A 26,402-nucleotide genomic window follows, 5' to 3' on the forward strand; every position below is an offset into this window, starting at 1 on the left:
TTTTCTGTATCCGCCACTGCCCCTATCCTCACCCCTTTGATGAGATAGGTAGTTCTTACACCCACAGCGGTTGTTAACTGATAGTAAGATATAAGTGCACCAAATTTGGTTGAAGTCGGTCCAGTTGTTAAGAAGGAGTTATGGAATGTAGATGCACACATACAGACAGTACATCCAGTTTTATAATAGCTAACAAACCCGGCATTGCTCGGGTATTCATTTTGCTTATTTTCTATTAGGAACAAGAACAAAAAATGAACTTTGTTTGTAGTGTAATAACGAAAAAATTTCGTTTTCATCTATTCGTAAAAGCATCTTTGAAATTATGAACCAGTTTTTGTATAAAGGTCGCAGCTGCTTCGTGTGTCCACAACGCGGTTTTGTAAATGTCTCTATGGCAACGCCTCTTCATAGCCTGTAGACGGCTATTGTTTTCGTCTCCAGCCCTTTGCACTTCGCAATTGAAATCTGTCAAAAGCGCTACCAGGTGTCAGGGATTTCTTTAAATTGATTCGATTATAGCAGTGTCTTACTAGTGAACAATAAATTTATTAATGCCGGCTGCTATGACGGAGCGGTTCTAGGCGCTTCAGTACGGAACCGCGCTGCTGCTACGGTCGCAGGTTCGAATCCTGCCTCGGGCGTGGATGTGTGTGATATCCTTAGGTTAGTTAGGTTTAAGTAGTTCTAAGTCTTGGGGACTGATGACCTCAGATGTTAAGTCCCATAGTGCTCAGAGCCATTTGAACCATTTTTTGAAATGTATTAATAACTCATGCATGATGCGACAGTTTTTCACGCCTGTGTTTATGACGTCATACCTTCTGAACTCTGTATGGTACCGTGATATAATTTTGTAGGTGCATTTAGCAACATGTGTGAATACTATCTGCGAAATTTATTACGATTAGTGTTAGTAACACGGAAGTAATGAACTTAAACGCCATGGATAATGCGGCAGCTTTTCACGAATCTCATCTTTATGATCTCGTATTTTCTGAGCTGTGGTAGATGGGTGGTTCTCACCCCATAGCGATTTTTACGTGATTGTAAGAGATATGTTAGTTGAAATTGGTTCAGTGGTTTAGAAGAGGATGTGGGAAACACACACACACACACACACACACACACACACACACACACACCCAACACGTACACATACATCCATTTTTAAAATATGTGTGAATGTATGGATTTCATTGCAACACCAAATTAATTATGTGAGTCACATATAAACGAGTAAAATAGACTAGTACAAATAAATTACTATACCTGGATTAGAATAACAAACTGAGTGACATCTAGGTGTCTACATGAGAGCTACCATAGCAACAGACAATCAGAATGTGCATGGGCGCACGTTGTATTCTGTTTACCATTGTCATATCACTCTACTACCTCGGATACCGGTTGTCACAGTAAGTTGCAGGGACAGCAACAGTGATTCGGTTTCGTAGTTTCCACTGTTTCTTTGCGGAGCCTATACATTAATACACGATAGACCTACAGGAGTTGAGAAAGTGCACAGAAAAGTGATATGACTATTACAGGCCCACTAAGAAAATCCAATACTGCATGTCAGCGAGAAGAAGCTTTAATGTACATAATGTTAGAGCAACCATATTATGTGTCCGCGGACAAACGTGAGCCGACTACATGGTGCCCTGCCAAGCTCGAGAGTGAATCACTCCAATTTTATCTAGTTACAGCTTGGTTACAGGTGGTGCCCACTGGAACTGATGCGCGATTGCTGTGCACCTATTACATCCCCAGTTAGGGTCTTCTCTAACGTGAAGAACAATTCGTGGAAAACGCTTGTTGCACTGTTTGAATACAAGATTAAGGACGGGAGTGTGTTGGTAGACCCACAAGGAAATTTTCCATCGCTAAACATAGTAATACAGGGTTCTTTATTGAACTAAAATCACAAGTATCCCAAATGGGTCCGAATACCAGAAAATGCCACAAGGGATTTGTGTGACCGTGAACGCCCAGAAATGTGCTTAGAATATAAATCGCTCATACCAAAAACAGTGGCACGATCCATACGCATGCAAAACACGGCTGTTGTCTGGTAGCGCCATCTGAACAACCTATTGCTGTTTCAGGCCATAAAGATCATCCCCCGTTAGATGAAAGTTTTCTGAACAAAGATGTTTCCACCGAACACAACAAAATATTGACAACCTCTTGATGTATACTTCTCCAGGAAATGTGAGCTCTACATGAGAAAAACTGTTCATTTTTCAGGGCCCGGTTGATGATCCCACGGTGGCGGGTGGTAGGTGAGAAGGAAGTGTTGTTCCCTTGCCAGGGCACGGTCTGTAGTGGTGGTGGTGGTGGTGTTGGTGGTCGTAGGAATCGAACGGCGACCTTTCAATAAAACATTCAGGGTTAGGACAGTCATTTTCTCATAATAGTTACAGTGACGGAATAGAAACTGGAGGAGCGGTCAGTGGCTCCTTCTGGCTTAGTTGATCATGGTCGCGGCAGCATGCCAGCGTCATCAGCTGTCTGCCAGGGAGGAAGCTGGAAGTTCTAACACTGGAATTGTAATGTATAGTGAAACCGACAGATCCGAGTTTTTCTTTATTCTACCATGTGGTGACGGTACAAATATCACCAACACAGCCCGACTTCACACGCAACTTCAGTTTTCAGTAGTGAGTGTCGATGCACCTTACGAAGGTTTTGCAGTCCACATCTGTCCAGTGAAATAGAGAGCTCTGAGAAAGTAAATACAGGTAAAAACACAGGAAGTGTCGTTGATCTCCAATGATAGGGGAAGTTACACGTTGATGTCGAGGGACGAGGGTAACAACCTACCTGATTCCCGTGGTCCAGACAAACGTGCAGGCATGTGAAATAGAGTTATTTCTAGGGAAATCAGATGCAGTAGGATGCCAGGTGTCCTGGCCCAGGGCCCTTACTTCCAAAGGGTCGGTATGAATTGGGTCTACTCCACGATTAAACTTGAAATAATTATTATAAATTATCAGCAGCAGGGTCCACCTATTGCCCGTGATGAGGCTAGAATTACAAGGTAGTGGGCTACTAATCCATGTTACAACTTGCAGGCCGTCACTTGCTTCAATCATAAATATATGTCTGAGCGATGCTAAATGTTATTACTTTTACATAAATAAAAGTACAATCTTCTCAATAATCTTCAAATCGTGAGCTACAACCTTAATATTTATATATGAACTAGTGAATTTACGCTTGTGGTCACTTCCAAAACTCAAAAAATGGTTCAAATGGCTCTAAGCACTATAGGACTGAACATCTGAGGTCATCAGACCCCTAACTTCGAACTACTTAAACCTAACTAAGGACATCACACACATCCATGCCCAAGGTAGGATCGGAAGCTGCGACCGTAGTAGCAGCGCGGTTCCGGACTGAATCGCCTAGAACTGATCGGCCGCAGCCCCCGGCTCCAAAACTCAAATTAATATTCAAATTAATTAATTAAATAATACTGTATCCATGTACCACCACAATGAAATAAAAATAGTGAATAGTTGAGGCTGTGTGAATGAGAACAGTGGCGAATCCAAGTTTACAAAATAACGAAAAGTTTTATTAATCCTTTTGAAACTACAACTAGCTGATAAATCTTACACAAAAATGACAAACAAAAATCAGGAAAGAAATAATAGTTGATTGGCAAAGTATACATTGGTGTAGATGCTATACAAATTCTCCCCTAAATTAACCCCTTTTACAATGCAATCTGACTTTATTTACATGTATTTATTGTGAGGCCCAACTCTATTCAAATGGAGTCAACTACGAACAAGTATACCACAAACTATGGTTCACCTGAGAACAGGGAGCTGTGAATATCATTTAACAATCCTACGCTGGTGCAGCAGTATTTTATCCTTTCACCTTGATTCAGGTGATGGCAGAAACCAGCGCGCTGTGGGTGATGAGCGGTGCGCTGTGGCAGCTGCAGTGTTCTGACGGACCCACGAAAATTTGCACTATACTGTCTGGAGTTCTGATTACCAGAATACAGGAAACTTCCCTATCAGAGCATGAAATTCAGGCAGATTTCAGTGTGAGGTGCACCCTTTTGCTGGTCTGGCCAAACCAATTTCACACACAGTTCATACTGGAATTGTCAAACGTCAGACGGCCGACTAAGGACGAATAAACACACCCCTGTTACACATGATAGGACTGAGGTGATCACAGTACTTCCATCGTAGATGCAGTTTGAAACTGCCACTGTCTCTTAGCCCATCACGGGATGCAGACCGCAAGTTTCATCCACTAGGGCAAGGGATGAAGTTCTCCACCAGGGGAGGATCAGATGACAAAGAAATAAGGAATCACAACCACTTTCCACCAAGCCTCTGTATGAGAGCAGAATTAGCAAAAACGAAACCATCTCCAAATTGCAAATTGCAAATTTCTTACGGAATCTCCCATCGTGACTATTATTTTGGCTTGGTGAACAATCCAGTCAGAGCAATGGGGGTTCCCTCGTTGGGGGAGCAAGCTTCCACTTTGCATATCCTGAGAGCAGCCAATCAGCGACTCCAAATATTTCTTGTCTGAAAAAAGAAGATTTTATACTAGGGAGGTGTCGTTCTCATGGTAAGCGTGGCCATGTTTTAACGAGAAACATCCACCCAGGTGGGACAAGAGTCCCCTCTTTTACAGAGAGAGAGCTAGTCTTTCCAGACCGACCATTTCCAGTTCCTGAAAGAAGGCTGTTCAGCTTCCCAGGCCTCCCATGCCCATGAAATACATGTTTTTGCCTCTTGCTAAAAAAATCTGGCGACTTCCTGGCGTCAGGGGGGTTACACCCTTGCTTCCACTAAACATGTGCACTAGCCGCTCTGTCCATATCGTCCCTGCTTCTAACACGAGAGTGCAATCATTTTTTTGACCCTCCCACCATTTGCTCAAAGACTCAGCTTGCAGCAGTCTCTCTTAAATGGCTTCCTCCAACCACTTCCCGCCAACTGGCTGCTTTTTACAATGCACTGCCACCTGGCCCAGGTAAATTCTTTTTCAAACTAGTGCCCTTCTGTCTGACTCTAAATGGGAAGGAGGAGAGGGCTTCAGCCAGAAGTCCCTATGCAGGTACAAACCTCTGAGTGCTGCTTCCCAGAATCACTCATACAGCCAGGTGCCTTCGCTCAGCATTTATTACCCCCAGTTCGTCTCTCCATCATCTCCACTATCGCCCCTCGGGTAAGAGCTCTCTATCGGTTACACATGCAGTTATAAGAACATGCTGCCTACAATTTCCTCATGTATAAAAATCATAAACGAAGCATACAAAATGTAGCACTGTGGAATATGAACGTTAATCTGACTGACAACGTTTTTAAAGTGCCACCATTCAAACTTGGCTCATAGCAGAAACCACTACTGACCTTCCAGCTACTATCACTGATATTACAAGGATAGATCCTATGCAGCCGTCATTGTATTGGATGGAAGGTCCATTGAAGATACTTCCACTCCAGTACCTGTGTAAACAGCACCTTTAAACCTAACCCTCTCCATCAGTCCCGTGACTGCTTTGATGCAGCCCACCACAGATTTCTTTCCTGTACCAACCTTTTCATCTCAGAGTAGTGTCTACAGTTTTTACTCTCTACAGCCCCCTCTAGTATTTACAAAGATATATCTCAGACTAGCACCTGCAACCTATGTCAACAATTATTTGCTGGATATATCCCAATTTCTGTCATCTTCTACAGTTTATACCCTCTGTAGTTCCCTCTAACATCATGGAAGTTATTTCCTGATGTCTTAAGAGATGTCCTATCATCTTGTCCCTTCTTCTTGCCAGTGTTTCACCATTTCTGCATAGAACCTCCTCATTCATTACTTTATCAGTCTACATAATTTTCAGCATTCTTCCATTCTTCTTTAGCAGCACACATCAGTGCTTCTGTTCTTTTCGGTCTCGGTCTTCCCACAGCTCATGCGACGCTGCCAGAGGGTGCTGTACTCCAAACGTACAATCAGAAATATCTTCCTCAAATTAAGACCTATGTTTGATACTTGTAGACTTCTCTTGGCCAGGAATGTCGTTTTTGCAAAGAGCTTGCCTGCTTTTTGCTCCATTCGTCATGTGTGCTTTCCTGTTTAATTAGGGGAGTTCCTTAACTTCATCTATTTCATGATCACCAGTTATGACATTAAGTTTCACACTGTTCGCATTTCTGCTACTTCTCATTACTTCCATCTCTCTTCGAATTACCCTCAATTCATATTCTGTACTCATTAGAGTGTTCATTCCATTCAACAGTCTCTGTCATTTTTCTTCGCTTTCACTGAGGATAGCAGAGTCATCAGTGATATATTTCAACTTGAATTTTAATCCTATGCTTGAAACTTTATTTTATTTCTGTCATTGCTTCTTCAACGTATAGACTGACAGCGGGAGCGAAAGACTACATCTCTGCCCTAGACCCTTTTTAATCTTTGCAATTCGGTCGTGGTCTTCCACTGTTACTGTTCCCCTTTCGTATTTCGTTAAAGCTTACCCCTAATATTCCTCTGGATTTTGAACAAATTGATCGTTTTACTTTGTCGAGCGCCTTTTCTAGGTCGACAAATCCTGTGAACGTGTGTTTATTTTATTCCAGTCTGGCTCCCATTGTTAACTGCAACGTCGGAACTGCCTCTCTGGTACTTTCACCTTTCCTAAAACCAAACTGATCGACATCTAACAGATCCTTGACTTTGTTTTGCGTTGTTCTGTGTATTATTCTTGCGAGCATGCACGAACCATTAAGCTGACAGTGCGATAATTCTCGCATTTGTCGGCTCTTTCGGTCTTGGGAATTGTGTGGATTATGTTTTTCCGAAAGTCTAATGCTATAGCGCCAGTGTCAATGATTCTACAATCAATGCACATAGTTGGTATTCCCCCAATGATTTTAGAAATCTATCCCTTCATCTTCATTTGGTTTTAAGTCTTCAAAAACTCTTCTAAATTCTAATACTGCATCCCTTATCTTCTCCCTTTCATAAATGCTCTCAATGTGCTCTTTCCATCTGTTCGATCTCTCCTCTGCTTTTAACAGTCGAATTCCCATTTCACTTCTGCTTTTAATTTCCTCTTCGGCTGGTTTGACTTTTCTATGTCCTGAATCAGTCTTTCTGACAATTATTTCTTTTTCTTCACATTTTTCATGTAGCCACTTCGCCTTAGCTTCCGCTACAGACGGGAACCGCGCGACCGCTACGGTCGCAGGTTCGAATCCTGCCTCGGGCATGGATGTGTGTGATGTCCTTAGGTTAGTTAGGTTTAAGTAGTTCTAAGTTCTAGGAGACTGATGACCTCAGAAGTTAAGTCCCATACTGCTCAGAGCCATTTGAACCATTTGTAATTCATTTTTTCGTTGATTCCATCTGTTACCCAAAGTCTCTTCGCAGCTACTGTCCTTGTACTGATGTTATTCTCTCCATCTTCTGTCACTGCCTTTTTTTTTATAAACTTCCATTCTCCTTCAACTGAACTGTCTACTGAGCAATTCATTGTCGTAGTATCTATGGCCTCAGAGGACTACTTTCCTTAGTACTTCCATTTGCACATTGATTGTTCCTGACTAGCCTTCATCATTACCAAATTGTGATCTGAGTCCGTATCTGCTCCTGATTACGCCTTACAATCCAATATCTGGTTTCGGAATCTCTGCCTGACCATGATGTAATCTAAGTGTAATCTTCCTGTATCTTCCGACTTTTCCAAGCGTACCTCCTCCACTTGTGATTCTTGAACAGGGTATTCACTATTACTAGCTGAAATCTGCCGGCCGCGATGGCCGAGCGGTTCTAGGCGCTTCAGTCCGGAACCGCGCGACTGCTACGGTCGCAGGTTCGAATCCTGCCTCGGGCATGGATGTGTGTGATGTTCTTAGGTTAGTTAGGTTTAAGTGGTTCTAAGTTCTAGGGGCTGATGACTTCAGATGTTAAGTCCCATAGTGCTCACAGCCATTAGAACCATTTTTGAACTAGCTGAAATTTACTGCAGAGCTCAGTTAGCCTTTCTCCTCTCTCATCCCTGCTACCAAGCCCATATTCCCCCGTAAACCCTTTCTTCTACTTCTTTCCTATAACTGCATTTCAGTTAACCATTAGTATTAGGTTTTAATGTCCCTTTACGCACTTAATTAACCGTTTAGTATCCTCATATAATTGTCCTGTATTTTTATCTTCTGCTTGCGATGTCGTCAAGTATATCCGAGCCATTGCTGTCGGCGTTGGTTTATTGTCGATGCTGATGAGAAAAATCCTATAACTGAACAGTACACAGTACCTCAGTTCCTTCACTGTATTATCTAGTACTACGCGGGAAAGACGGAAAAACCACGATAACGTCGCTTTATATTCAAAGCAGATTTTGGTGAGGTTCTGAGTGTTAGAGTTGACGCATTTCTCTCGTCAGTTGGAGGAAGGCGCTAGCGCAGGAAACGCCATTAAATCGCGAGGCCACTTATCTATATAGATCGGAATTGAAAGATAATGAATTTTGAACATTGTCAGAAAGAAAATGCTACTCTGTCCTTGCACATTTTCTGTTGCGCACGATTTAAAGCTTCTAGGCCATCCTAGGAGTGTTTCTGAATGGTGACGTTAAGACATTTATATCCTCAGTTTTTCGTTTGTTCAGGCAAGGCCTTGCGTAGTCTTTGTTTATGTGAACTCACGAAACAGGTGGCATTGTGCGTCAGAAAATCGCCAAACACTTGCTTGACAGCCGTTCTGTTCGGTGGATAATTTCGACGTCACGAGTCTTTCACGAATTATTCTGAACACCGTGTCAAAAATTGTTGAAGAGAGGACGTTCGCGAAGTTGCAATACTTTGAAAAAAACTTTATAAAGGCTAAAGTTTTGAAGGCACTGTAACTAAATTTGGCACAGTTGTTAAGGAATGTTATATGGATACACACAACCGTTTTCCTGCTTATTGAATATGCATGTTTTTAATTATAAACATTTAAATTTTTTGAACAAAGTGAGTATGTGCCCTTTTTGAAGAATCTGTCAGAATGAATTTAATGTATTTTTGTACAAGGTTTAATATATCATTACTAGAGATATCTGTGGGACAGAATATTGATATCTTCTTTTACTAGATCTTTACAACTCTCCAAATGTTTGTGAAGAAGAAGCAGCAAATCTTAGGGCTTTTCTCTAACATAATTCTTTACTATTGTAGTAAATGAAAGTTTCTTCCAGAAAATGTTTCACTATAATACTGACAAATTGTATGGCAAAATTAAGCACTATAACTTCAGTGGTCAGTGAGGAAAAGATACATAAAGTTACCAAAATGTAAGGACCGGGAAACCTGAAACAAAGATTTGACAGTGTTTGTATTAGGCCTTACCCTATATGGGTGAAATAGTGCAAACCCATATGCATTCTCCTCTTTATTTCCAGTCAGTCTTTTCCTAGCTTGTCCTCTTACATAAACCTGATTTTAGAACTGAGTAACAATAATATCAGTTATATCAACTCCCTGTTATCGATTTCCTCCAGTATCGACAGTGTGAAAGTTCCTGGATCAATTCCTAGCCTTCGTAGAGCCCACAGTCTGCCAAGATTAGCACAATTAAAAACTAAACAAGCATCATACGCTGCAACTTCATCAGCAGTTGTGGAAACAAATATTGTCTTGAGGCATGGTTTTTCTATCAGAGGGTTGTAACATTCATTAGGATTTAGAGTTTTTCCATGTACACGCTTTTGTAGAAGTTCTGGATCTGCTAAAACCGAAATATTCCCCTCTGTGTGACTGCATAAAACTGGAAGAAGACACCGCGGGAATAAATAATATGAGGAAATAGAGAACAACAAAGGGGCGTGAACCGTGGAAGCTTTAGTTAATTATTATTTTCATCACACTTACGAGTGAATTGGCACATAATATTCAAGAATAGAAATTTCAGTACCATGTAGTAAATAAAGATCCAATAAACATTTTTTCACAATTTTGGTCACTTTCGCGTACGTTCCTTTTTAATTCATTTGCGAATCGACTGACGGAAGATACATGCTTCTGTGGATATCCTCTGGCAGACCGAACAGCAGCAAACACCGCACATGCACCCAAATACGGGATCACCAAATCTTTGGAGAGAAGAAGGCAATCAACAAAGGCAGTAATATATCCTGGCCTCCAAGGTGGTCTGAGCTCACAATGTGTGATTCTCACTTGGGTCATGGTTAAGGCGCACTCCAATAACCCCAGAATTTTTAGTTTAGCGTCGTTCTTCTGTTGATTAATTGAGGTAACATATTTCGCGTATCATAAACTTTCTCCTGGTCAGTTTTATTTTGTATACCGTATATGTTTATAAGAACTTCTTTTCTTGTTCTGGTGTGAGGAACCCGCTCTCAAAATTGACAAACAATTTCTTAGACGTCCAGTACTTGCCAAAGGAACGCCCTATGTAGGTAACAATGAAACAAAGAACTGGATAGCCGCAACGTATGTCAATTTTAGAGTATGATGTATGACTTGTCGGAAACACATGAAATCTGATCCACTCGCGAGTAAGGAAAGTTTAAATAGAGAGTATTACATGGTCAAAATGGTGCAACAGTGTGAGTGTTGAGATAAGAGACTACCTCTCGCGATATCGAATAGATAACACATTGATTACAATTCTGAGTAACCGTGTTATCGATACCAGTAGCTCATATCTGAGTCCGAAGTTGATCTGCATTGGCTACTGGATGTGCATCACATGGTACCCGAACTCTCTGACGAGATGAATGGATGAGGTAGCAGGTGAATGATAAAGGGTAATTTATTTGGCGAAGAGGAGAACACGGATCATGTGGTCGAGCATTGCCATGTAGACTGTAACACGTCTCACTCAGAATTATGTTATACTGGGTCAATCTGAGGTCTAACAAGTATTACCAAGAGAGTCCGTCCGGCCTTCCAGATTTAGATTTTCCGTGATTTTTCTCAATCGCTCTAGGCAGATGCCGGGATGGTGACTTTGAAACACACAGCTGATTTCCTTCCTCATCCTTGAAACTATCATAGCTTGTGCTCTCTTTCTAATGACAGAGTTGCGAACGGAACATTAAACTCTAATCTTCCTTCCTTCTTCCAACGGGTATTGTGGTGTAAGGGACCCGTGTTCCCTGGGTTTGATGATGAGGATATTTGGGTTGTGGGGATCTCCATTGTGCATTCATCAGCACCCGTACAAAGTCCCAACTTTTTCGCAGTCCACCAATTTCTTACACAGTCGAATATAGTCACTGTCACGAATGATGATGATGGTGACGTGATGAGGACAACAGAACACCCAGTCCCTGGGCAGAGAAAGTCCCCAACTCGGCCGGGGGAATCTAACCCGGGACCCCGTGATCCAGCCGGCCAGTGTAGCCGAGCGGTTCTAGGCGCTACAGTCTGGAACCGCGCGACCGCTACGGTCGCAGGTTCGAATCCTGCCTCGGGCACGGATGTGTGTGATGTCCTTAGGTTAGTTAGGTTTAAGTAGTTCTAAGTTCTAGGGGACTGATGACCTCAGCAGTTAAGTCCCATAGTGCTCAGAGCCATTTGAACCATTTTTGAACCCCGTGATCCAGAGGCAGCAACACTAGCCACTAGACCACGAGCCGTGGACGTTCTCTGGGTGCTTGTTACAGACTAATGAAGTAATTACAATTTTTTCTGTTTGTAATGCAATTACATTTGTTTCTTTGAAAATACTTTCACTAAAATGAAGAAGTGTGTAATATATAACACCGAAACACACAGCACGGTATCTTGTGGGCACCTATTTACAGATGTAAAAAGGGCAGTGATGTGATTGCCCTTGCTGCGGGAACAGCTCAGCGAAGCGTAGCTATGTAGCTCTTGCTTTTACTTTGAGTAAAACCATACTGTAGCTGCCTACCGGTCAACTCTTCATCAGTGAACTTTTCCGTGATTCTGTATATCATTGTTAGGGCACAACGGATACTGCCGGTAAAACAAACCCAAGGCAGCATCAAGCAGTGTTGGATGCACGCTTGAAGGCGAGTAGTCTTTACTGTTGTCAACAGCAAGTGAATGGAACAAATTTGTTTCCGAGCAAGATGCACTTGCACTGTTATTCAGATATTTTCAGTGCAATACAGATACATTGCTAGACAACTGCTAAGGAACATCTGACATTCTCTAAGGAATAACTACCAATTACTACGGAACAAATGATAGTGATAGTAATAGCAAACATAGAGGGCGGGACGTGTTAACTGCAGAGAAGCCCGTGCGCGAACGTTTATGTGCATTCCACAGTTCATGCGGCAGTCTTTGACGAAGATGACTGTGGAACCGATTAGTGCGACATTTCGGGTGGTACGGTATCATGTTTGCAAGACATCATTTGAATGCTTACGATCGCGGACGAGCCGTTAGACGGTTCGAAGCCGATCAAAGTGTCATGGCCACAAAAATGAGTGCGTCCAAAAGTGTCATTTCGCGTTTGAAAAAGGGCGCGAAAGGTGCAAATACTATACGAAACCATGCCGGTGTTCGCAGTCGGACCACCACACCGCAGGAGGATCGATACGTAGCCCAAGAGCCGAAAATGAACCATTTCATTTCTGGGCAGATCGCTGCAGACCTTGCAACCGAAACCGGTACACGTGTCTCTCCAAGAACCATTTAGTGCCTATTAAATCGGGCAGATTTGTATGCTCAGAAGCCAGTATAATGCACCCAACTTCAACCACGCCATCGCCGAGAAACAGTTCATTGGTTTGGGGAGCACACTGGTTGGGGTCAGCAACAACGGTCCACAGTGATGTTCTCCGACGAGTCCCGCGTCACTATGACAAGTGATTCACCAGTTAGTCTGGAGAGAGAGGGGAACACGTTACACAACACAGAATGTTCACGAACCTCATCCGTGGACTTTCATTACCCACCTTGATATGCCGATAGGATGGTACTAATACGTGATACCACAATTACATACAAGTACTCAGAATTGCGGATAATCTGTTACAAAAATGCTTGACACCCACCAACAGAATGAGATTGATCTTTCCTATAAGTATGATACCAGACATATAAGGGAGCTAGTTAACGACTTACATGAGATATAAAGGAAGTACTGTACGACAACACACTGGCACAATTTAAGACGCTACCCCAGTTCATGCTTTCAGGGACAGATAGCTTTACACCAAAGAGCACTGGGCTTGCAGCACTTTCTCTGTTGGCACATCACACTCCTCTTATAGGTCACACACTGGACCATGTCCACCCATGTGTCCAGTCGAATTCTGCATGCTCGGCTGCTTGGTGGTATTCCAGTGTTCCCCCTCGTGTTACTCGCTTGCGTATTTGTTCTTCATCCAATAAAATCTGAGCTATAACTTTTAACCTCTTGTTCACAAATCTTCCATAAAATTTGTATACTTCGTCCAATAAGCTAATTCCTTTATACACTACTGGCGAGTAAAATTGCTATACCAAGAAGAAATGCAGATAACAAACGGGTATTCATTGGACACATATATTATACTAGGACATTTCCACGCAATTTGGGTGCATAGATCCTGAGAAGTCAGTACCCAGAACAACCATCTCTGGCCGTAATAACGGCCTTGATACACCTGGGCATTGAGTCAAACAGAGCTTGGATGGCGTGTACAGGTCCAGCTGCCCATGCAGCTTCAACACGATACCACAGTTCATCAAGAGTAGTGATTGGCGTATTGTGACGAGCCAGTTGCTCGGCTACCATTGACCAGACGTTTTCAATTGGTGAGAGATCTAGAGAATGTGCTGGCCAGGGACGCAGTGTAACATTTTCTGTATCCAGAAAGGCCCGTACAGGACCTGCAACATGCGGTCGTGCATTATCCTGCTGAAATGTAGGGATCGAATGAAGGGTAGAGCCACCGGTCGTAACACATCTGAAATGTAACGTCCACTGTTCAAAGTGCCGTCAATGCAAGCGAGAGGTGACCGAGACGTATAACCAATGACACCCCATATCATCACGCCGGGTGATAACGCCAGTATGGCGGTGACGAATACACGCTTCCAATGTGCGTTCACTGCGATGTCGCCAAACACGAATGCGACCATCATGATGCTGTAAACAGAACCTGGATTCATCCGAAAAAATGAAGTTTTGTCATTCGTGCACCCAGGTTCGTCGTTGAGTACACCATCGCAGGCGCTCCTGTCTGTGATGCAGCGTCAAGGGTAACCGCAGCCATGGTCTCCGAGCTGTTAGTCCATGCCGCTGCAAACGTCGTCGAACTGTTCGTGCAGATGGTTGTTGTCTTGCAAACGCCCCAATCTGTTTCCAGAATGATATTTTCACTCTGCCTCGGAGTGTGCGCTGATATGAAACTTCCTGGCAGATTAAAACTGTGTGCCCGACCGAGACTCGAACTCGGGACCTTTGCCTTTCACGGGCAAGTGCTCTACCATCTGAGCTACCGAAGCACGACTCACGTCCGGTCCTCACAGCTGTACTTCTGCCAGTATCACGTCTCCTACCCGCATCTGCTGACTCAGGGTCGAGGCGTAGCTGCACGATCCGTTACAGCCATGCGGATAAGATGCCTGTCATGTCGACTGTTAGTGATACGAGGCCTTTAGGATCCAGCACGGTGTTCCGTATTACCCTCCTGAACCCACCGATTCCATATTCTGCTAACAGTCATTGGATCTCGACCAACGCGAGCAGCAATGTCGCGATACGATAAAACGTAATCGCGATAGGCTACAATCCGACCTTGAGCAAAGTCGGAAACGTGATGGTACGCATTTCTCCTCCTTACAAGGGGCATCACGACAACGTTTCACCAGGTAACGCCGGTCATCTGCTGTTTGTGTATGAGAAATCGGTTGTAAACTTTCCTCATGTCAGCACGTTGTAGGTGTCGCCACCGGCGCCAACCTTGTCTGAATGCTCTGAAAAGCTAATCATTTGCATATTACAGAGTCTTCTTCCTGTCGGTTAAATTTCGCGTCTGTAGAACGTCATCTTCGTGGCGTAGCAATTTTAATGGCCAGTAGTGTATTTTTCGCAATTATAATTGTCTCTCTTTTTGAAAAGTTATATTACCTTTGCTTGTGGAGCAGTATATACTAAATAAATGTATATCTTTTTAAAACATTTCTCGTGGAGGTTATCAAAGGCCTAACTAAAATGCTTCAGAAATGGATTAAAAACATTCTTGATCGCAATAATATATTTATTTGGAATAGTAACCAGTTTTAGTCGGAATTTGACCACCTTCAGACCAATTATACCATGATTTCCACAAAGCCACGACATCTGCTCCGTTTCACTGCCACTGCCTATCATGGTACAGTTAGTCTGAAGATGGTCAACGTTTGACCGAAAACGTTTACCATTGCAAAAGAATATTTTATTGAGAGCAATACAGTTCTTAATAGATTTTTAAATTAAATAAATGTAATAAACTCCTTTGTGATGGGGTGCCTCGATATTTTAAAAGTTCAACGTTTATGCCAACCATAACAGTAGCTTCTTTATTATTTGTGGAGTTGACGTTTTATATTAATTCATCCATACATAAATCGTCTACACATTCAACTTCAGTTTAATCCTCTTTATGTGTGAAGCGTGATACAAGTTTTTGAAATGTTCTAGCAGTTGGAACATACTGCGCATAAGTGTGCGGAAAGAGCCAATGTTATTTAATTACCTGACTGGCCACCGCTGAAAACAGTTACAACTAGGACTGTTGCATATCGTATGTGTTCGTTACTGAGTAACGAATATTCTACGAGATTAAAAGTACCTTTCCGTTGCTCCCTGAAACGTCTCGTTGCTAGCACTTTTACTCCCCGCACACGATTCGCGCTGGACCGGGACAGTGTCTTTAGATTCCGTATTCCTCCAATTTGTTACCCTCGGCAGACACTGAGTAACGGAAACGTTTCATTACTCGTCGGGCTTCTTTCCCACAGGTTCCTGCAAAGTCGATAGTTTTCGTAGCACTTCCAGTCTCTCTTCATGTGCAACGTGTACGCTTCAGTGGTGCTTTTAACATACCATAATTATAGACACATCAAAAAAAGTTTTGCGTCACCCCGGTTCCCAGAACTCTTGAAGATAGACGTTGACTGTGGATATTGTATCACAGACACAGTCCCTTTGACTGTTCAGAGATGTATCTAACCCGCCCCTCCCGCCCCCCACCACCAAAGTTGTAAACAACCATGCATGAGCAGCACCTATTAGACGGAGGGGGGTCCGACAGCCGATCAGTTCCAGTCATTTCACCAGGAAGGTGCTACGAGGGTCGTGTTGTCTGTAGTTCAACCATCCTTAGACGGTCAATACCGCGGTTCGAACGCGTCCGCATTGTTACTTTGTGCCAACAAATGCTCTCAACAAGGGAAGTGTCCAGGCGTCTCGGAGTGAACAAAGGCAATGATGTTAGGACATGGAGGAGATACAGAGAGACAGGAACTGTCGATGACATGCCTTGTTCAGGCCGCCCAAGGGTTACTACTGCAATAGATGACCGCTACATACGGATTATTGCTCGGAGGAACCCTGATAGCAACGCCACCATGTTGAATAAAGCTTTTCATGCAGCCAAAGGACGTCGCGTTACGACTCAAACTGTGCGCAGTAGGCTATAAGCTGCGCAACTTCACTCCCGATGTCCATGGCGAGGTCCATCTTTGCAATCACGACACTATGCATCGCGGTACAGGGGGCCCAACAACATGCCAAATGGACCGCTTAACCGATGAGTGTGACATATGCCTTCAACCAGACAATCGTCGGAGAGTTTTTTGGAGGCACCGCGGTCAGGCTGAACGCCTCAGACACACTGTCCAGCGAGTGCAGCAAGGTGGAGGTTCCCTGCTATTTTGGGGTGGCATTATGTGGGGCCGAGGTACGCCGCTGGTGGTTATGGAAGGCGTCGTAACGGTTGTACAATAAGTGAATGCCATCTTCCGACCGATAGTGCAACCTTATCGGCAGCGTATTGGCGAGGCATTCGTCTTCATGGACGACAATTCGCTCCCGCATCGTGCACATCTTATGAATGACTTCCTTCAGGATAACATCGCTCGACTAGAGTGGTCAGCATGTTCTCCAGACATGAACCCTATCGAACATGCCTGGGATGGATTGGAAAGCGCTGTTTATGGACGACGTGACCCACCGACCACACTGAGGGATCGCCGAATCGTCGTTGAGGAGTGGGACAATCTGGACCAACATTGCCTTGATGAACTTGTGGATATTATGCGACGACGAATACAGGCATGCATCAATGCAAGAGGACGTGCTCCTGGGTATTAGAGGTGCCGGTGTGTACAGCAGTCTGGACAATCGCCTCTGAACGTCTCGCTGTACGGTGGTACAACAACCAATGTGTGGTTTTCATTAGCAATAAAAAGGGCGGAAATGACGTTTATGTTGATCTCTATTACAATTTTCTGTACAGGTTCCGGAACTCTCGGAACCGAGGTGATGCAAAACATTTTTTGATGTGTGTATTTATCTGATGATGCTGGAACGGTTGATGATTTTGACTGCATCATCACATGTAATAGCATGATAAGCGTAATGCAACACCTTTTTGCTCAGGTCTGAATATGGTCATTACTAAGCTTAAACTCAAAACTCCGTCCGAACAGGTCTCGGAAGACCAAACAGTAATGGCCGACGGCCATGTCATCCTCAATGTATAGGCGTCACTGAATGCGGATATGGAGGGGCATGTAATCAAGACACCACTCTCCCGGCAGCTGTCAGCTTTTCATGACCGGAGCCGCTACTTCTCAATCAAGTAGCTCGTCAATCTGCTTCACATGGGCTGAGTGCAACCCGCTTGCTAACTGCGCTCGACATACCGGATGGTCACTTATTCGAGTGCTAGACAAGCCCAATAGTGCTTAGCTTCGGTGATCTGACGGGAACCAGTGTTACCTCTGTGACAAGGGCGTTTGCGATGATGGTCATTACCGACCGAAATTGATAACCTGATTACAAGCAAACATTGTGATGTAAGACTTGAATTATAATACAACAAGTCACTGCTAAAATAGAGAAGCGAATGCGTTTTCTCGTTCGCCATGTTTTCTATCCTCGCATATAATTCCTGTCCGATTCGGGTGGAGACAGCAGTATTCGCAACCCTCCCATTTCCTTCTTAACAAGCGTTACAGATTTCGCTTTATGGCTAATCGCCAGTTTTTCTTAGCCGATAGCGCTGAACGGGGGTTTGAACAGGGCTACGGCCAGTGGCTGGAGTACAGCTGCAGCCGTCCAACAGCTGTGTAACACACTACTGGCCATTAAAATTGCTACACCACAAAGATGACGTGCTACAGTCGCGAAATTTAACCGACAGGAAGAAGATGCTGTGATATGCAAATGATTAGCTTGTCAGAGCATTCACACAAGTTTGGCGCCGGTGGCGACACCTACAACGTGCTGAAATGAGGAAAGTTTACAACCGATTTCTCATACACGAACAGCAGTTGACCGGCGTTACCTGGCAAAACGTTGTTGTGATGCGTCGTGTAAGGGGGAGAAATGCATACCATCATGTTTCCGAGTTTGATAAAGGTCAGATTGTAGCCTATCGCGATTTCCGTTTATCGTATCGCGACATTGGTGCTCGCGTTGGTCGAGATCCAATGACTGTTAGCAGAATATGGAATCGGTGGGTTCAGGAAGGTAAAACGGAACGCCGTTCTGGATCCCAACGGCCTCGTATCACTAGCAGTCGAGATGACAGGCATCTTATCCGTATGGCTGTAACGGATCGTGCAGCCACGTCTCGATGCCTGAGTCAATAGATGGGGACATTTGCAAGACAACAACCATCAGCACGAACAGTTTGACGTCGTTTGAAGCAACATGCACTATCAGCTCGGAGACCATGGCTGCGGTTACCCTAGACGCTGCATCACAGACAGGAGCGCCTGCGATGGTGCACTCAACGACGAACCTGGGTGCACGAATGGCAAAAGGTCATTTTTTCGGATGAATCCAGGTTCTGTTTACAGCATCATGATGGTCGCATCCGTGTTTGGCGACATCGCGGTGAACGCACATGGGAAGCGTTTATTCGTCATCGCTGTACTGGCATATCACACGGCGTAATGGTATGGGGTGCCACTGGTTACACGTCTCGGTCACCTCTTGTTCGCATTGACGGCACTTTGAACAGTGGACGTTACATTTCAGATGTGTTACGACCCGTGGCACTATCCATCATTCGATCCCTGCGAAACCCTACATTTCAGCAGGATAATGCACGACCGCATGTGGCAGGAATGCTCAGGCGTATCAAGGCCGTTATTAAGCCAGAGGTGGTTGTTCTGGGTACTGATTTCTCAGGATCTATGCACCGAAATTGCGTGAAAATGTAATCACAGTTCTAGTATAATACATTTGTCCGTTTTCATCTGCATTTCTTCTTGGTGTAGCAATTTTAATGGCCAGTAGTGTACGTCGCCTGTCTTGCTACTGCAAATGCCAGCCGCCGTACGCCTGGAACTACAGTGTCTGCCTGTAGTGCCCTACCTGAGGCAGTGGCGTGGCGATTCGATATGGAATTATTTTACAGCTTCAGCTGTTACCACAATTCCAGTAGAGCCGTGTGAATGTTCACCAAAATGTCGAAAAAAAAGTATTCAGGAAGCAGATCCCACTCAAATGACACATCCATGAGCACGGTTGATTATACCTGCAACTTGACAGATTAACAAAATTGTATTTCTGTGCAATGGCAACGTCAATTATGGCGTTCAGCAACGAACAACGAATACTTTATAACGTATTTGTCTATCGACAATACCGAATACATATTGTATAAAATTTTGTTGTTACTTTTACAATCCCAGTCACAGCCATAAAATATCTGTGAAGATGCAGAAATGGTGCCATTCTTTGGACATTCAACCACAAAGCACGCAAAAGCCTTCTTAAACCAGTTATTCAGTACTGCTTGTCAATATTGGACCTTACCAGATCTAATTATTACAGGAGATCCAAAAAAAAAAGAACTGCGCCTTTCGCCTAAGGTTCGTTTGATAAGACCGGTACCGCCACGGACAAGTTTATCCAATACCAGTGGTTGGCGCTACAAGAGAGGCATCGTGTGTCACGAGAAGACAGAACAGTCTCTTTACTGGTTACACATTTGACCACGCCCTCTCCTGTTACCCGCTCAAGTATTTGTTCTTCGCCCAATAAAGTCTCAGCTATAACTTTTAACTTCTTGTTCGCTAATATTCCATAAACTTTGTATGCTTTCCTGCACAGAATATGGATCGCGCTACACCAGTTGCGACAAATACTTTCCTCTAAACAGCTAGCGTGCGATGATCGGCACCCGGCAGCGTCTGGAGATAATTTCCTATGACGGCCCGGAGAAGAATCCCCAGCATCTCAGTTTACCATCCTCAACTGTCTACTTTAAAAACTCTGCATGAAGGGGACGACTCGATGCTGTAGCCAATGGAATTGGCTAGAATTGTTTCCAAATTCAAGAAAAAGCATCGGTAAGCACATGTAACTTCCCTCCTTTTGTGTACAAGACACATTTTTATACAAGATGTTGATACTGGGATGAAGCGGTGTCTTCATGAGTGGTGAACCTTACATGCCAAGAATTTTGTCCCGAGTGACGCAGTACTATTCGCTAAACCAAATTTTTACAGTGAACACAACCAACTCTCCAACGGTGATCGGACGGTTCCGCAGCGTCTGCCTCTTTGACGTACATGCAAAAAGGCAAAAATGTGCTTAATTATATTTTGGGGGTCGTCGGGCGACCCCGGCGTTCACTGATCACAGGCGGTACTGGCGCCTACCCAGCACGCAACTTCCGCGAAACTGCCTGTATCCCCAGTAGACGCCCTCTTGACCTAATGAGATTCACAATCTGTCTTTTGCTGACAAAAGACGGCACAGAGACGTTTCTGGCGTCACACCTCCCCGTCGTGGGTAGCGCTAGGCTGCATTTATAAACAAGCTGCTCCAGTATCTTCTCTAAAATAACCGCAAATTAGCGACAGATATGAATCATAATCAAATGTTTTTTATTCTAGTCTCTGATCAAAATATCAATTATTTAGATGATGACCGGTTTCAGTCCGTAATAACCATCCTCAGATCTTTTTTACACCATGTCCTAAACATCTGAGGATGGTCATTACGGACTGAAACCGGTCATCGTCTACAGAACTGATATTGTGATTAGAGACTGGAATAAAAACAATTTGACAGTATTGGATCACTGTTTGTGTAGGCGATTATGTCGCAGTTGGTGAAAAAATGAATCATAATCACAAAGTGATATGTCGAAGGAGTGGCTCAGCATAAACAAAAGTTAAAACAACCATCGGTGAAATTAAAAGCAATGATGACAACATTAAGAGTGCCGTGGGAATTTCACTGTTAAATGCAGAGGAGGAAGCGGGTAGGTGGAAAGAGTGCCCTGAGGCTTCTGTGAGGGGGAGGACTCATCTGATGACGACAGAGGATTAGTCGATACAGAGGAGGTAGGGGACGCCGTATTAGAATCACAATTTAAAAGAAAATTGGAAGACTGCAGGTCAACCAAGGCAGACGGCATAGATAAAATTTCATCAGAATTTCTAAAATCAAGGTGACAGATAAACAGCTATTCACGTTGGCGTGTACTATCTGTGAGTGTGGAGAAATACCATCTAACTTTCGGAAGAAACATCATCCACACAATTCTGGGGATTGGAAGAGCCGGAGCAGACAGGTGCGAGAATTATTGCACCATCAGCTTAATACTCACGCATCAAAGTTACTGAGGAGAATAATGTACAGAAGAATGGAAAAAAAAACCTGAGGATGTGTTAAAAGACGATCAGTGTGGCTTTAGGTAAAGGCACCGGAAGCGTCCAGACGTTGCGGTTGATTATGTGGTAACACTAAAGAAAAAGCAAGACACGTTCATACAATTTGTCTACCTGGAAAAGCCCTCGACCATGTAAAATGGTATAAGATGTTCGAAATTCTGAGAAAAATAGGGCTAAGCTATATGAAAACACGGATAATGCACAATAACAGTCAAGATGGAACAATTAGAGTGGAAGACCAAGAACGAAATGCTATGATGTAGTCTTTGCCCCTGCTGTTCAGTCTATACGTTAAAGAAGCAATGCTGAAAATAAATGAAAAGTTCAAGAGTGGGATTAAAATTCAAGGTGGAAACATATGAGTTACAAGATTCGGTGATGATGTTGCTATCATCAGTGAAAGTGAAGAATAATTACAGGATCTGTTGAGTGGAATGAACAGTGTAATGAGCACGGAGTACGGGTTGAGAGTAGATCGAAGAAATACGAAAGTAATGAGGAGTTGCATAAAAGAGAACAGCGAGAAACTTAACATCATAATTGGAGATCAGGAAGTAGACGAAATTGAGGAATTCCGCTACCTAGGCATCAAAATAACCCATGACGGTTGGAACAAAGATAACATAAAAAGCAGACTAGCAATGGCAAAAAGGGCATTACTGGTCAAGAGAAATCTACTAGTATCAAACATAGGCCTCCATTTGAGGAAGAAATTTCTGAGAACATACGTCTGGAGAACAGCATTGTATGGTAGTGAAACATGGACTGTGCGAAACCCGGAAAAAAAGAGAATCAAAGCATTTGAGATGTGGTGGCACAGAAGAATATTGAAGATTAGATGGACTGATAGGGGAAGGAATGAGGACGTTGTTCGGAAAATAGGCGAGGAAAGGAATGTATGGAAAACACTGACAAGAAGAAGGGAAAGGATGATAGACAACACGGAATAACTTCCATGGTCTAGAGGGAGCTATAGAGGAAAACAGAGACTGGAAAATAATTGAGGACGTATGTTGCATGTGGTGCTCTGAGATGAAGAGATTGGAACAGGAGAGGAATTCGTGGCGGGTCGCATAAAACGGAAGATTGGAGAACCGAAACGAAAAGTTAACGGTAATGCTTAGGGTACTTCAGAATTCCTGAAATAAATGTAACATTTTGTCGAAAAATACTTTTGGGTAAATGTTTGGGACTCGTATAGTAGGTGCTTTGTGCAGGCAGATCTACTTCCTTCATATCAATGGCATAGGACAGGGAATGAGATATATTGGTAGTACGCAGTGACTTGGTAAGTGCATACGTAGACATCAAATTGTGATGTTGGAGCAAGGGAACATACAAAAGAGGGCAGCTTGTATTGTGATGAAGTTCTTCGACTTACAGTCGTCTGTCACGTAAGTTTACATTTATTTCATTACTCTGCGCTCAAGACCATTAAGATGTGTAATTTAAAATAGTTTACAACTCGATTCTACTATATATTAGGAAATGACTGGAAAAAAGCAAACCTATGTTACAGTGCTTGGAGATTTAGAAAAAGCTTTTAACAGTTTTGGCTGAAATACACTTTAAGAAATTCTGAATGTAATAGGGATGAAACTTGTACGAAGATCTGACTGCAGTTACAAGTGACGAAGAACTTGAAAGGGAGGTAATGGTCGACAACAGCTGTAGTAATCGACAAATGCTGTAATTTATCTCCGAAGTCATTCAATCTGTACATTTAGCAAGCTGTGAAAGAAAACAAGGAGAAATTTCTAAAAGGGATTGAAGTTCAGGGAAAAGAAATAAAAAGTTTCACATTTGCGTATGACTTTGCAATTCTGAAACGGCGAAGGACTTGGAAGATCAACCGAACGGAATGGATGCTGTCTTGAAAAGAGGTTACAAGATGAATACCAAGAGAATTAAAATAGCGGTAATGGAATGTAGTTGAATTAAATCAGGCGATGCTGAGGGAATGGGACTAGCAAATAAGACGCAGATACTAGAAGAAAATAAGTGACAATGGCTACAATAGAGAGGATATGTGATGCAGACTGACAATATCAAGAAAGGAATTTTGAAGAACTGATAAATTTAGTAAGGAGGAATATAAATGTAAATGTTAGGAAGTTCTTTCTGAAGGTAGTCTTCTGGAGTGTAGCCTTCGAAGAAAGTAGAACAGTTCAGACGAGAAGAGAACGTTGTGCTAAAGGAGAATGCTGAAGATAAGATTGGTAGATTGCGTAAGTAAAGGGGAGGTACTGCATCAAACTGTGGGAAAAAGAAATGTGTGACGCAAGATGGCTAGGAGAAGACACATTCTGAGCCATCAAGGAATTCTGAATTTGAAAATGGAGGGAAAATCAAAGTCCACGGCTTGAATACCTTAAGCAGGTTCAAATGAATCTGTTTTTCAGTAGTAAGGCGTAGATGAAGAGGCTATGTGCTCATGATGATGATAATGATGATGACTATATGGCATTGTTGGCCGGGAGGCCCCATGCGGGATAGTTCGGCAACCGTATTCCAAGTCCTTTTTAGTTGACGCCACTTCGGCGACTTGTGAGTCACTGATGATGAAATAAACACAACATCCAGTCATCACGAAGCAGAGAAAATCCCTGACCCCGCCGGGAATCGAGTGTGTGTGTGTGTGGTTTGAGGTTTTCGGGCGCTAAACTCGGGAATCGAACCCAGGACCCCATGCGCGGGAAGCGAGAACGCTACTGCAAGACCATGAGCTGCGGACTATGTCGTCTGATAGACGACTAGCATGATTAGTTGCATGAAACCAGTCTTAGGACCACAACAACAATATGGTGGAAGGAAGACGGCAGGTATTGCAGTAACATACTAACGAAATCTCAGGGTGAGGTTCATGTAGGAAAATTTATATAAAAATGAAGTTTACGCAGTAATCTTACGGATAACATTAGATAATGGGCAACATGTATGTAGTTGCCACGCAACAATCGTGAGTAAAGGAGAAACAAAATTTAATGCCGTCTTCTGCCACGAACTTTGCGCAGGTTTGCAGAGGACAGATATAGGTGTAGATAAGCCTACAGTTAAAATACAAGAACTGAGAATGACCTGCGGCACAGGTTTCGCCCTGAACGCGTGTGGCGGAGTTACACAACTGCCTACTAAGGACCATAACTACAAAATGGTGGAAGAAAGACGGCAGGTATTGCAGTTAACACACACTACTGGCCATTAAAATTGCTACACCACGAAGATGACGTGCTACAGACGCGAAATTTAACCAACAGGAAGAAGATGCTGTGATATGCAAATGATTAGCTTTTCAGAGCATTCACACAAGGTTGGCACCGGTGGCGACATCTACAACGTGCTGACATGAGGAACGTTTCCAAGCGATTTCTCATACACAAACAGCAGTTGAACGGCGTTGCATGGTGAAACCTTGGTGTGATGCCTCGTGTAAGGAGGAGAAATGCGTACCATCACGATCCGACTTTGATAAAGGTCGAATTGTAGCCTACCGCGATTGCAGTTTACCGTATCGCGACATTGCTGCTCGCGTTGGTCGAGATCCAATGACTCTTAGCAGAATATGGAATCAGTGGGTTCAGAAGGGTAATACGGAACGCCGTGCTGGATCCCAACGACCTCGTATCACTAGCAGTCGAGATGACAGGAATCTTATCCGCATGGCTGTAACGGATCGTGCAGCCACGCGTCGATCCCTGAGTCAACAGATGGGGACGCTTGCAAGACCACAACCATCTGCACGAACAGTTCGACGACGTTTGCAGCAGCATGGACTATCAGCTCGGAGACCATGACTGCGGTTACCCTTGACGCTGCATCACGACAGGAGCGCCCGCGATGGCGTACTCAACGACGAACCTGGGTGCACGAATGACAAAACGTCATTTTTTCGGATGAATCCAGGTTCCGTTTACAGCATCATGATGGTCGCATCCGTGTTTGGCGTCATCGTGGTGAACGCACATTGGAAGTGTGTATTCGTCTTCGCCATACTGGTGTTATCACCCGGCGTGATGGTATGGGGTGCCATTGGTGACACGTCTCGGTCACCTTTGTTCGCACTGACGGCACTTTGAACAGTGGACGTTACATTTCAGATGTGTTACGACCCGTGGCTCTACCCTTCATTCGATCACTGCGAAACCTTACATTTCAGCAGGATAATGCACGACCGCATGTTGCAGGTCCTGTACGTGCCTTTCTGGATACAGAAAATGTTCGACTGCTGCCCTGGACAGCACATTCTCCAGATCTCTCCTTTTTTTTTTTGGTCATCAGTCTACTGACTGCTTTGATGCGGCCCGCCACGAATTCCTTTCCTGTGCTAACCTCTTCATCTCAGAGTAGCACTTGCAACCTACGTCCTCAATTATTTGCTTGACTTATTCCAATCTCTGTCTTCCTCTACAGTTTTTGCCCTCTACAGCTCCCTCTAGTACCATGGAAGTCGTTCCCTCATGTCTTAGCAGATGTCCTATCATCCTGTCCCTTCTCCTTATCAGTGTTTTCCACATATTCCTTTCCTCTCCGATTCTGCGTAGGACCTCC

General features: G+C 43.6%; 1 protein-coding gene across 1 annotated transcript in view; it reads left to right on the plus strand.

Annotated features, from left to right (window-relative positions):
* LOC126419091 (aquaporin-like) overlaps positions 1 to 26,402 on the plus strand; it is a 355,970-nt gene that overhangs the window by 179,829 nt on the left and 149,739 nt on the right. The window lies entirely within an intron of this gene.

The sequence above is a fragment of the Schistocerca serialis genome, chromosome 9 (assembly GCF_023864345.2).
Source record: "Schistocerca serialis cubense isolate TAMUIC-IGC-003099 chromosome 9, iqSchSeri2.2, whole genome shotgun sequence".
NCBI lineage: Eukaryota > Metazoa > Arthropoda > Insecta > Orthoptera > Acrididae > Schistocerca > Schistocerca serialis.